The sequence below is a fragment of the Sus scrofa genome, chromosome 10 (genome assembly GCF_054392235.1).
Source record: "Sus scrofa isolate SSC_HxYL_T2T_F1_AM1 chromosome 10, Sscrofa_HxYL_maternal_Yorkshire_Landrace_v2.0, whole genome shotgun sequence".
Lineage (NCBI taxonomy): Eukaryota > Metazoa > Chordata > Mammalia > Artiodactyla > Suidae > Sus > Sus scrofa.
In genome coordinates, this window is record NC_139392.1 from 48,973,988 (window position 1) to 48,986,756 (window position 12,769).

The 12,769-nt window shown below is 41.8% G+C and overlaps 1 protein-coding gene across 3 annotated transcripts in view; it reads right to left on the minus strand.

Moving 5' to 3' along the window:
• LOC110258908 (USP6 N-terminal-like protein) overlaps positions 1 to 12,419 on the minus strand; it is a 48,229-nt gene extending 35,810 nt beyond the window's left edge. The window contains exon 1 of one of the 3 annotated variants that reach the window (XM_084979650.1): positions 12,078 to 12,419. The gene's annotated coding sequence lies outside the window, so the exon portion shown is untranslated. Of the gene's footprint in view, positions 1 to 11,584; positions 11,638 to 12,077 lie in introns of those variants that run through there. The other 2 variants (XM_084979652.1, XM_084979651.1) reach the window with 2 other exon arrangements.
• Positions 12,420 to 12,769: the final 350 nt, after the last annotated feature.

Consider the following 12,769-nt stretch of genomic DNA (forward strand, 5'->3'; position numbering starts at 1 on the left):
GACACATCACGATGTATATAGGATCAACAGTCTCCTGCACTGGGAAAGTTCCTGACTGCACATCCTTTGACATCTTTTCCTGGAGGATTTTCTGATGGATTGGCCCCTGGTTGCTGGAGGGCTTCAAGTGTTGCAACAAATTCTTTTTCTATACATAGACAAACATATATGTGTACTGTTCTAAATATACATACCTGTGTCCCTGTGCAATGTCTCATTTTAGGCTTACAGTCATTTTTATCTGTAAGTGTATGGATCACTGACATAGTAAGCTATAAACCATGGAAAACACCACTGGATGAAAATGGAGGAATATGAATTAGGGGCTAACTTATCCAAAACAAATCCCTCCTGGTTGCTTTTTTGTAAACTGCTATGAAAAACATAGAGTTGAGAGGTTGAGAGGATAAATTATGGAGTTCCCATTGTGGCTCAGCACATTAAGAACCCAACATAGTCTCAGTAAGGATGTGGGTTTTACCCCTGGCCTTGCTCAGTGTTAAGGATCCAGTATTGCCACAAGCTTTGGTGTGTGTTGCAGATATGGCTCAGATCTACTGTTGCCATGGCTGTGGTGTAGGCTCTAGCTGCAGCTCTGATTTGACCCCTAGCCTGCGAATTTCCTTATGCTGCAAGTGCAGCCATAAAAAGAAAAAAAAAGAGATTAAATGACAATAGAGTGCTATCATGGATTAAATGTGGCTATAAAATCATTGACACTCTTCTTCTTGAATCCTGGTGGCTTTAGTGATTTGCTTCTCCATAGGAGACCACAGGAATAATTCTATGGAATTTCCAAGGCTATAACATGAGAAGCCAGCAGCATCAACCTTGGTCTTTTGGGTCATATGCTCATGAACTACTCTGAGGCCATCTTGTTGAAGAAAACACCTTAAAAGTTTACAGGGAAATGCTCTGAAAAGGAGATGCTCAGCCAAGCTCCATCCAATCTGAGCTATTCAAGTGCTCCTAAATGACATACTAGACATTAGAGAGCAGAGACTTCATCTCTATCCAGTTCTACCCACATGGCAGATTCCTGAGATAAATGAATGGTTGTTGTTTTTACCTACTAAGTTTTGTAACAGAGTGACAAACAAAGTGACAAACTAAGTTTTGTAAGTTAGTTAGATAAATGAATGGTTGTTGTTTTTACCTACTAAGTTTTACCTACTAAGTTTTGTAACAGAGTGACAAACAATCAGAATAGATGCTGAAGTGGCAGCTAGGTCACATGTCCTGGCATTGTTTACAGCTCCAAGACTAGGCCCTTAGCCTTTGCTCATCCAGAGATGTGGTGATGTCCTTTTGTGTCAATGCCAGTATTCTGTCCTCTTGCATGGTCTCAATGATAAGTCTTATTTTTCACTCTCAATGTCAAGCTGTAGGAGGAGCTGGTGTCCTCCCAACTAAAGAATTATGAGTTTGCAGAAAAAAAGTTAGAACCCAGGGTTTAGCCAGGGCATATGGCTATTGGAACCCATTTTCCAATCTGCTAAAGGAGGAAGGATCATTGCTTCTCTAATACTATTAAAAAAGCGATATATCTTACTTCTCAATAACAAGGCTGACGCAGCAAGATTCACTTCAGAATGGGATGAGTGATAAGAACAGTACACCTGATACCTCTTCTGTCTCTCTGAGGTGGGAAGGTGCTTGAAGTTGGTGTCAGGTCATTTTCCTTCAGTTTGCTCAAGAACACAAGAAACAAAAACGATTTCTGTAGTGCATAAAATATTTTATCTCAGTAGGAAAAAGTATGTACTGTGGCAAAATCCTAGGGTTTTGTTGTTGTTTTTCTTTCTCGGCTGCAGCATTTGGAAGTTCCCTGGCTAGTCAGATCCGTAATCCACTGAGTGAGGCCAGGGATCAAACCTGCAACCTCAAGGACACTATGTTGTGTTGTTAACTCACTGAACCACAATGGGAATTCCAATTAGCTTTATTTTTATCTTATCTATGGTGTGAGAGAATGTCAAAAAACCTTATTACATTTCAGTCATAAGGAAGTAATACAACATACAAACTAAAAAAGTAAAACCTACATTCCCTCTGTAAAAATACCTACGTATTAACAAACATGTCTAATTCAGGTCAGCAATAATGTGCTGATTCTACATCTTGCTTGTCCTTACACTGAGCTCTGGAGGTCAGGGGCAAAGGAGTTTGATGGCACGAGTTTAAAAAAATACCAAATTTTCTAGTAACATCAGACAAATTTTTTTTTCATATTTAAAGGATTAAGTAAATATTTAATTCCCAAGGAGTATGTCAATGAGTAAATTTTGTTTTCTCAGAAATAAACAAAAATATTTTCTTGAAACACACAAAATAATGTTTTCCACTTTAATAGCATAAGGCAAGAGAGTCAGAGAGAATATTGTTTGAGAATCCATACTTTCTTTTATTTGGCTGCAAACTCTTTTTTAAGTATGGTATACAGGACACGCTATAATTTATAACTGATACATTGCTATTTGTTCTAATTAAATATGCATGTGTTCTATTACATGGTTTTACAAATTTATTCCCCAATGTATAAAAATGCTCTAGGATTTGGAGTTCCTGCTGTGGTGCAAAGGGATCAGAGGCATCTCTGCAGAGCCAGGTCTCAAGTATGACACAGTGGGTGAAAGGATCCAGTGTTATGACAGTTGTGGTGTAGGTCCTAATAACGGTGGCTTGGATCTGATCCCTGACCCAGGAATTCCATATGCCATGTGGTGGCTGTAAAAGAAAAAAAAGTATTGAAAGATATTAAACTTCTAAAAAGAAGCCTATAAAATAAGTAAACTACAATGTATTTGCAAACTATAAAACTGTTACGACTTTATCTAGCTCAGAATTTCTAAAAGCAGCACTACTGATTTTTTTGCCAGTACTCTTGTTGGGAGAAGACGAAGAGAAAAGCTCCACCCTGTAAATTAGAAAAACATTTCGTTTCAATTTGCCACATCTTGGTATGCAAAATTCCTGGGCGGGAGATCAAATCCTCACCACAGTGAAATGCCAGATCTCTAACCTGTTGAGCCACTAGGGAACTCATATTCCTTACATTTTAGAGTGGTTGGCTGCCTCCCTGGTCTCTACTCACTGGATGCTAGTAGTACCATCCTATTTATGCTAATCAAAATGTATTCAGGAGTTCTCATTGTGGCTTAGCTGAAATGAAACCAACTGGGATCCAGGAGGTAATGGGTTCAATCCCTGGCCTTACTTAGTGGCTTAAGGATCTGGTGTTGCCATGAGCTGTGTTGTAGGTCACAGACATGGCTTAGATCCTGAGTTGCTGTGGCTGTGGTGTAGACCAGAAACCACAGCTCTGATTCAACACCAATAGCATGGGAAATTCCACATACTGCAGGTGTGGTCCTAAAGAGAAAATAAAAGTATTGCCAGAGGTCCCCTTGGAAGCAAATTTTCCATAATGCAAATGAAACCCATAAGAATGGGGTCACTGCCTGAACATACATCAGAATAATAATTTGGTAAGAACAACTCAGATATGATTTTATTTATTTCGTTCAGCATTATTTACCCAATTTCTAAAATTCACTTTGATAATGTAAACACAGAGTTAATGTAATTTTGACACATAAAATTTGTGTATATATATGTAAATATATATACATATATTTTATAAAGTAGGACACAATTAAAAATAACTTAGAATAAAGTAGAATATTTGTAATGATCACATTTAATTAGATTTATTTAAGACTTAAATTTGATAGGTTCCTATAAGGAAATCGGTATGTTTTGTTATACAACCTTATGTCCCATTAACACGATGGATGATTAGAAAAAAATCTGCTCATCCTATGATAACTGTCAATGTTTTTCAACAGAAGAGTACACTGAAAGTAAAAGAACTATGCATAATAACCCATCCATTTCAGAAAACACTCAAAAATAATAAGTGAGTGGCATTGTACTCTGTACTCTGACAATGTTTTCATAGAGGGCAAATGTTTTCACATGATGAAGGGCATTGGATGCGTATTATGTTCCAGAGATTTTATTTATTATTATTATTTTTTAATTTTTTGTCTTTTCTAGGGCCACTCCCACGGCATATGGAAATTCCAAGGCTAGTGGTCCAATCGGAGCTGCAGCCACCGGCCCAAACCAGAGCCACTGCAACGTGGGATCCGAGCCGTGTGTGCAACCTACACCACAGCTCATGGCAAGAATGCCAGATCCTCAACCCACTTAGCAAGGCCAGGGATCAAACCTGCAACCTCATGGTTCCTAAGTCGGATTTGTTAACCACTGCACCACAACGGGAACTCCTGTTCCAGAGATTTTTGCTCTCTGACAACATCTAAGAACATCTGGGATGCTTCCCTGATATTTTTAAAGTTTCTAATTTCTTCCAGGAAATCAAACACTATTATCTTAAAATCAAATAGTAATACAATAATGGTAAAATAGCAATCAATTATATGTAATTGCAATGTGACAGGAAAAAGCTTTATATCTCGCCTAGGACAATTACACATTTATATATATGTATACATTTTAGATCAAGTAATTCTCAAATTATGCATATACTAGTAGCTTTACATATACTTGTTTATTTACACTTCAAAATAATCCTTTCAATGTGCAATATTTTATGGTCTTCAATTACAGAATTATAATTCTGTAACAAATCCAGTTTTTTATAGTTTCAGAATTACTACAACATGCACAATATTATCTATTCATATGTATATGATCTATTCCTTCAAGCTTCTCAAGATGAAATGAAAAAGAATGAAGTCTCAAGGATTAACCACAGAAGAGTTCCCTAGTGGCTCAGTAGGTTAAGGATCCAGTGTTGCCACTTCTATGGCTCAGGTCACTGCTGTGAAACAGGTTTGATTACTAACCCCAGAATTTTGCATGCCCTGGGAGTGGTCAAATTCAATAAATGAATAAAAGCAACCACAGAAAATGCCTCATGATTGAAGCATCAAAATTTATCCCAGAGAAAGAAGAGTTTATACTTCAATTATTTTGCATTGCTAATTTACAGAATACAAAGTTCAATTGTTCACTGCTTCCTGAAGATAAAGCCTCAAAGATTATGTCAATAACATTTGTGCAAATAATTACTAATTTGTACTCTCCTAAACTTGTTTGGTTTTCACATACATCCACTGCCAGTGCAAAAGTAGAGGATCTATTATGGTACTCAATCTAGACCAAAGAGAAGCAATGTGTTGCAACTTCACTCTGCTCTAATGTTGGAGACCACTGAACTGCAGAACTCTCAGAAAGCAAACTTGGTACATGCAAAAGCATGATAAATCAAGGAATGCTTGTGATGGCAAAAGGCAGATAAGCATGTCTGCTGACACAGTGTTCTAAAATGCAGGGTCTCCTGTCAAAATAAAATGAGGGGCTTATATGTTAACTATATTGTTCTTTAGGCAGCTGTACTATATCCTATATGTATACACCTGTGACTTTTATTGCTATTAGCCTCCCTAAATCTCACTAAGAGATAGCTTTGATACTCCCTGTGCCTACTCTTGCTCACTAATCTAAACACATCACTTTCCCTAATAAGTCTTTTGGGCTAAAGCCTAGGGGCTTTTATTCAGCAGAACAGAGTGCCTCCTGGTTCCCCACTTTTAAAATGTAAGAGTCTCGCGTGCTTTGCACGCCTCTTTCAGGATCTCCCATTGACCTGCAGCGCAGGATGAAGCACTCTAATATTAAACAGTTTATTTATTTATGTGTCTTCTAGCTGATTTTCTGAGAGCTGGTGAAACTGTCACCATCCATTAGGGGTAGTGTCAAACTTCCCTGGTGGCATATGCTCTGTAAGTGTAGAATCTACACTTATTTTCCCAAATACAGAAAGCTGGATTTACTCATCCATCCATCCATCTATTCCATCCATCCATCAATGCATATAATAATTTTATCAATTACACACATACATAATGAGGATGTGCTAAATACCAGTGCTACATAGAGGTTGGAAAAACTCAATCAAGGATCATATTCCCAACTGACAAGGAGTTTCTAATATGGTTGTGTTGACAGATAAGTCAACGGGTATCCTAAATCAAAACAATCAAGAAATATAATGAATTGAGAATGATGAAGGTGGTGGAGGAGTAAGACATCTCACTCAACTTGTCCCACAAACACATCAAAAAAACACATCTACATGTAGAATGATTCACACAGAACACCTACTGAACACTGGCAGAAGAAATTAAACCTCCTCAAAGGGTAATAAACCCTCCACATAACAGTACAACAAAAGCAAATAAGAGAGAGAGAGAGAGAAGGAAGCAAGATGGGACTAGAACTCTGAGAGGGAGCTGTGAAAGAGAAAAGGAACCCACATCTTGGGAAGCCACCTAACCAACAGGGAGATGAACTGAGAATGAGGGACCTCAAAGTCACAGAGAAAAGTGCAGCAGCTGGACTGAGGAGGGAAAAGCAGAGTGAGAACCTCAAAGATCATCTGCATACCACCCCAGAAACCACAGCCTGAGAAACTCTGGTGGGGACTGTGTGCTGAGACTCAGGCTTCAGAGGTCACTTCTGGTGAGAGGACTATGGATGGCTGTGTGGAGACAGCCTGAGGGGCTGGGGAGCAATGTGTCATGATCTAGGGAGCAGAACACCAGAGCTGAGGGAATCCAGGAGGAGGTCTGGGCCCACAGGAAAGCAAAGTGCCACTGTTGGGGGAGGGCAAGAGGAGGAGAAGTGGACTGCCATAGGACTCATCTCTGCACACATGCAGGCTCTTGGAGGGCTGGCCGCCTCTGGCTCAGGCTCCACCTGCAGCTCCAGTCCACCTATTGACTGCTTTGTGCTCTTCCAGAATTCTGAAGAACAGGAAAAAAACTAATGTAGCCTCTCATAGTATTAGATTAGCTTCTAGGAAAACAAGGGATGAGGTAGGAGAGAGAACCAATCATAGTCATTTATATTCCAAGTATGGATCATTATCAGGATCCAAAATGTTCAGAAGATACGTCAGTAAAGTGATGACCTACAATATCATAATTGGTATGAAGTTACCTGTTTTTTGGGACAAGCATTGCTGGAATAGTTGGTTGGGTATTAGAAGAAAAGGAAAAGAAAATATCAAAAAGAAGCAGTCTTTTCGCCCTAACACTTGGCATCATTATACCACAGTTCACAACACTGGATCCTTAACCCACTGAGTGAGGCCAGGGATTGAACCCATGTCCTCATGGATACTAGTCAGTCTCCTTTCTGCTGAGGCACAAAGGGAACTCCTATAGCTAATTTTTTTTTGTCTTTTTGGGGCCACACCTACAGCATATGGAGGTTCCCAGGCTACGTGTCTAATTGGAGCTACAGCTGCCGGCCTATGCCAGAGCCACAGCAATGCCAGATCCAAGCTGTGTCTGTGACCTACACCACAGCTCACAGCAATGCTGGATCTTTAACCCGCTGAGCAAGGTCAGGGATCAAACCCACAACCTCGTGGTTCCTAGTGGGATTCGTTTCCACTGCACCATGACAGGAACTCCTGTAACTGATTCTTAAAAAATTATTATTCATATTTTCACTTCTGCATCCTTTTTTTGCTTATTTAACATTGCTTTAATTGTTGTAAGCCAGATGTTTTTTATGCATGTAAATCTGCTCACATCATCTTAAAATCTGAGAGAATTAACTAAATGCCAAATTTACTTCCTGTATGGTTGAACAAGTGTCATTTACTAAAGCCTTTTTTATGTGATTCATAAAATGACAACAATGGCCAATTAATCTGTTAGACAGATGTTAGCTCCTTACCTCCACATTTAGGTGACTCCAAACTTCTTTTAATGAAAATGTTTAGCTATGATGTTTGACACCAAACTTATCTCACAGAGTTTTCCTAGTGTATAGATTAAGAGGTTAAACATAGGAGCAATGATGGAGTAAAACAGGACAAATACTTTATCTTCAGGAAAACTGGAGCAAGGTCTAAGATAGGTAAAGAGTGAAGCAGCAAAAAATAAAATTACTACAGTGATATGAGAGCCACAGATGGAGAGGGCTTTTCATCTTCCTTCAGCTGAGTGATTCCTTAAAGTGAATAATATAATGACATAAGAGAAAATAAAACCACACATGTCATTGAGGCCACCATTCCTGAATTGATAAGCATAATGACAGGCAACTTTTAGCAAAGGAGAGATGTCATAAAAATAGTGATTGATCTCATTAGGACCACAGAAAGGCAACTGGATTATCATAGACAATTGAGAAAAGGAGTGAACAGCTCCACCAGCCCAAGCAGCTAAGACTAGGAAATTGCATCTTGTCCTGCTCATGATAATCATGTAATGGAGAGGTCTGTAGATGGCAACATGGTTATCAAAGGCCATGACTGTAATAATTAAGACTTCAATCATTCCAAAGAAATGCTTGGAAAAGACCTACAACATCCAATTACCATAGGAAATGGTTTTCTTTCCACTAGCAGGTCACCAATGAATTTGGGAGTAATGCTAGAGGTATAGCAGATGTCCAAGGAAGAGGACTGAGGACTGTGGCAGAGGAAATAGTATGTGGGTTGGTGAAAAAGAGGACTGCATCTAATAGTAATAAGAATCAGAAAGTTTTCTATCAACAGGGCAATGCAACAGAATAAGAAAAACATAAAGCACAATATTTATATGTTCTGGTAAGAAGAAAGTCCCCAAAAATGAATAGTGAGATACTGCTCTGACTTTCTATATAATTCATTTTGCCATCTGTTATAAACAGATGATTTAAATATCTGAAAAGAAAAATCATGAATTTTCACTTAAAAATAGCAAGAGAACTATGTCTAGATACTCATATTGCAACAGAACAAAGGGTGGGAAAAAATGTATACATGTAAGAGTAACTTGATCCCCATGCTGTACAGCAGGAAAAAAATTTTGAAAAAGCATCATAATAAAAATTTCAAATTTACCAAAAACAATATCCATTAGTAGTAATATTAGTAATTTCTTGAATTTAAGCTTGAATTTTTTCTCTTATTTTGTAAAAAGTATTGTGAAATAACTTTATCATGGGAAAATGAATTAATTTTCAACATTACCATCAATAATTATAGGATATTTAAATGGTAGAGAAAATATTTTATTGTGTATTAGATAACAACAATTTTTAATTTACATAATTTTTTTAATGTACACATTTTTAAATGTATAAGCCTCCTCCCTACGGTCAACTGGACTTTTTCCAGGGTGCTCTAGACGGATTTTCGGTTTTGTTTGCAACTTTATCCTCAAAGGTGCAAATTTATTGAAATTATATCACCTTGAATTACTTAATTTGATTAGTCACCCATGTCATGTGAACAAACAATATAAACTGGACATATAAAACTAATTGTTTCAGGAACATTAAAAAGCAAAGTAGGTTGAAACTATGCAGCAAAACATAAACTTCAACTGAGTGAATTTGTGAAAAATAATCACTAAATTCTTTCATTTCTCCTATTTACAGAATAACCTTGTATGTAGGACCAATCAAAATGATAAAATACAAGTATAAATTTCAAAATCATATTTGAATCATTCATACTCTATAACTTCTCTGAGAATTTGATGTGACTTATACACAAGCTAGGCAATAAAATTCAATTAATACAGAAAATAGCTCTAGGATAGATTGTCAGCACTAAAATCCTATTCATTGCATTAATGAATGGGAGAAAAATTCAACAATTTCATCTTTTGTACAGTATTGAAGTTTTATACAGAGAGAAAGAGCATGTAAAATATAGTGTTCTCCAGAAACTGTTTTATAAGGTGTTGAGGAGTTAACTTATACCCTGTGGGGATATAAACCCTGCAGTACACTTTCAACCAGTATGGGCAGATGTGGACGCCATCTGGGTGCTCAACATGACTTTATAAAACACAGAATGCTTTTGTAGCGAAGTTACTCCGAAGCCATCATGTACAATGGCTTACAAATTCACCATAAATAGGTAAATTAGTAGCAGTTTAAAATGTTCAATACTGTGAGAAACAAATTCTACTTTTATTCTTTTTTCTTTTTCTGGCTGGACCTGCAGCATATGGAAGTTCCTGGGCTACAGGTTGAATCAGAGATGCAGCCAGGGTCTACAACACAGCCGAGGCAACAATGGATCTGAGCTACATCTGCAAACTGTAGCACAGCTTGTGGTGATGCCAGATTCCTAACTTGCTAAAGGAGATTAGGAATCAAACCTGCATCCTCATGGACACTATGATGGTTTCTTAACCTGCTTAGTCACAAAGGGAACTCCCAGTTCTATTTTATTTTATTTTACTTTATTTTATTTTGTCTTTTTAGCTATTTCTTGGGCCACTCCCATGGCATATGGAGGTTCCCAGGCTAGGGGTCAAATCCGAGCTGTAGCCACCAGCCTACGCCAGAGCCACAGCAACGTGGGATCCCAGCCGCGTCTGCAACCTACACCACAGCTCACCCCAACGCCGGATCCTTAACCAACTGAGCAAGGGCAGGGACCAAACCAGCAACCTCATGGTTCCTAGTCTGATTCTTTAACCACTGCGCCTCGACCAGAACTCCTTTCCTTAGTTCTTAAAGGAACCCTCTCCACCCTTCTAACCTTCTCAAAAAAATCAAACAAACTAAAACAACGCACTATGAACTCTCAGCTGCAGCTCAGCTGACATCCTTGCTGCAGTCCCCTAGGCTCCAGGTGTCCCTCAGCATTCCTGTAGGCTCTCCCCTCTAAGGCATGCGCGCCAGCGATCCCCACCAAGCACACACCACAAGCCAGTGGATTCCAGCCCACATCCACCCTCCCACCACTCACCCCGTCGCCCTCCTTCCTGAGGTGTTTCCTCGGAATTTTAAAGGGACCAACACCACCCTCTCCCCCTTCGCGCACACCCACACACACAAAAAAACAAAGCAAAACAGACAAAAAAACAAAAAACCAAACGAAAGACAAAAAAACACCTCACTGTTACCTGTGAGCTGGAGCTCCCCTGACACCCTTACTGCACTCCCTCAGGCTCGCGGGGTCCCTCAGCATACAGACCCCTCAGCTCTCCCCTCTGCCCCACAGACCAAACCCCCACCACGCACGCCACACACTCAGCCGGGTCCCCGCCCCCCTCCACCCTCCCAGCACTCGCCCCTTCAGGCCCACCGCCCGCCCCATCCACCCCCTTGCGTCAACTTTCCTTAGCTTTTTCAAGGAACCCTCTCCACCCTCCGCCCCTTCTCAAAAGACTACTACCAACCAACCAACAAAACGCACGATTAACTCTCAGCTACAACTCAGCTGACATCCTTCCTGCACGCCCTCAGGCTCCAGGTGTCCCTCCGCTTTCCCATAGGCTCTCACCTCTGCCTGAGGCAGGCGCGCGCCTTCCCCACCACGCACACCCCACAAGCCACTGGATCCCTGCTAACATCCACCCTCCCAGCACTCACCCCTTTGCCTTCCTTCCTCAGGTGCTTCCTCAGGATTTTAAAGGGACCAACACCACCCTCTCCCCCTTCGCACAAAACCACCACCACCACAAAGCACAACAGACCAACAGACCCAAAAATCAACCGAAAGAAAAAAAAAAAACAAACACCGCACTGTCACCTGTCAGCTGGAGCTCCCCTGACACCCTTACTGCACTCCCTCAGGCTCGCGGGGTCCCTCAGCATTCCCTTCTGCTCTCCCCTCTGCCCCACCAGGCAAGCGGGGCCCCGCCCCCCTCCACCCTCCCACCCCTCACCCCTTCACCCCCCCTTCCTGCCATCTTTCCTCAGCTTTTTCAAGGGACCCTCTCCACCCTCTGCCCCTTCTCAAAAACTCTCCTCCCTGGAAGCTGTCAGCTGCAGCTCCACTGGCAGCCTGACCTCTCTCCCACCGCGCCTGCCAGCGTCCCTCAGCAATCCCTTCCGCTCTCCTCTCTGCCCCACGCACGCACGCCAACCCCCACCACGCAGGCCCGCCGGGCCCCGCCCCCCTCCACCCTCCCAGCGCTCACCCCTTCACCCCCCCCCTTTCCTGACCTCTTTCCTCTGGTTGCTCAAAGGACCCTCTCCCACCCTCCGCCCCTTCGCCAAAAACTCCATACCCGCCGGCTTACCTGTCAGCTGAGGTCCGCTGACAGCCTTACTGCACTCCCTCTGGCGGGCGCCTGGGGTCCCTCAGCATACCCTTCGGCGCTCGCCTCTGCCCCACGCGCGCAACACCCACGCACGCAACGCACGCAACGCACGCAATGCACACCCCGCAGGCGCCACCCGCAAGAGGCTCCCCGCCCCCCGAGACCAGCCCAGCAGTCGCCCCTTCACACACACGTGCACCCCCACACACACCCCCAGTCCGGCCATCTTGCCTTAGCTTTATAAAAGGACCCACACCACCCTCTTCCCCTTCTCCAAAAAAAAAAAAAAAAAAAACCACAAGAGAACCAAACCAAAAAACCCCCACGCTGTCAGCTGTCAGCTGAGGTCCGCTGACAGCCTTACTGCACTCCCTCAGCCTCGAGGGGTCCCTCAGCATACCCTTCTGCTCTCCCCTCTGCCGCAGGCTGGAAACCCACCACTCACGCGACACACTCAATGGGGCACCTACCCCCTCCACCCTGTCAGCACTTGCCCCTTCAAGCTCCCCCCTCCATCTGTCAACTTTCCTTAGCTTTTTTTTTTTTTCCTTTTTGGTATTTCTTTGGGCCGCTGCTGCAGAGTCTCGAGGTTCCCAGGCTAGGTTCCAATCGGAGCTGTAGCCACTGGCCGATGCCAGAACCCCAGCAACGTTGGATCCCAGCCGCGTCTG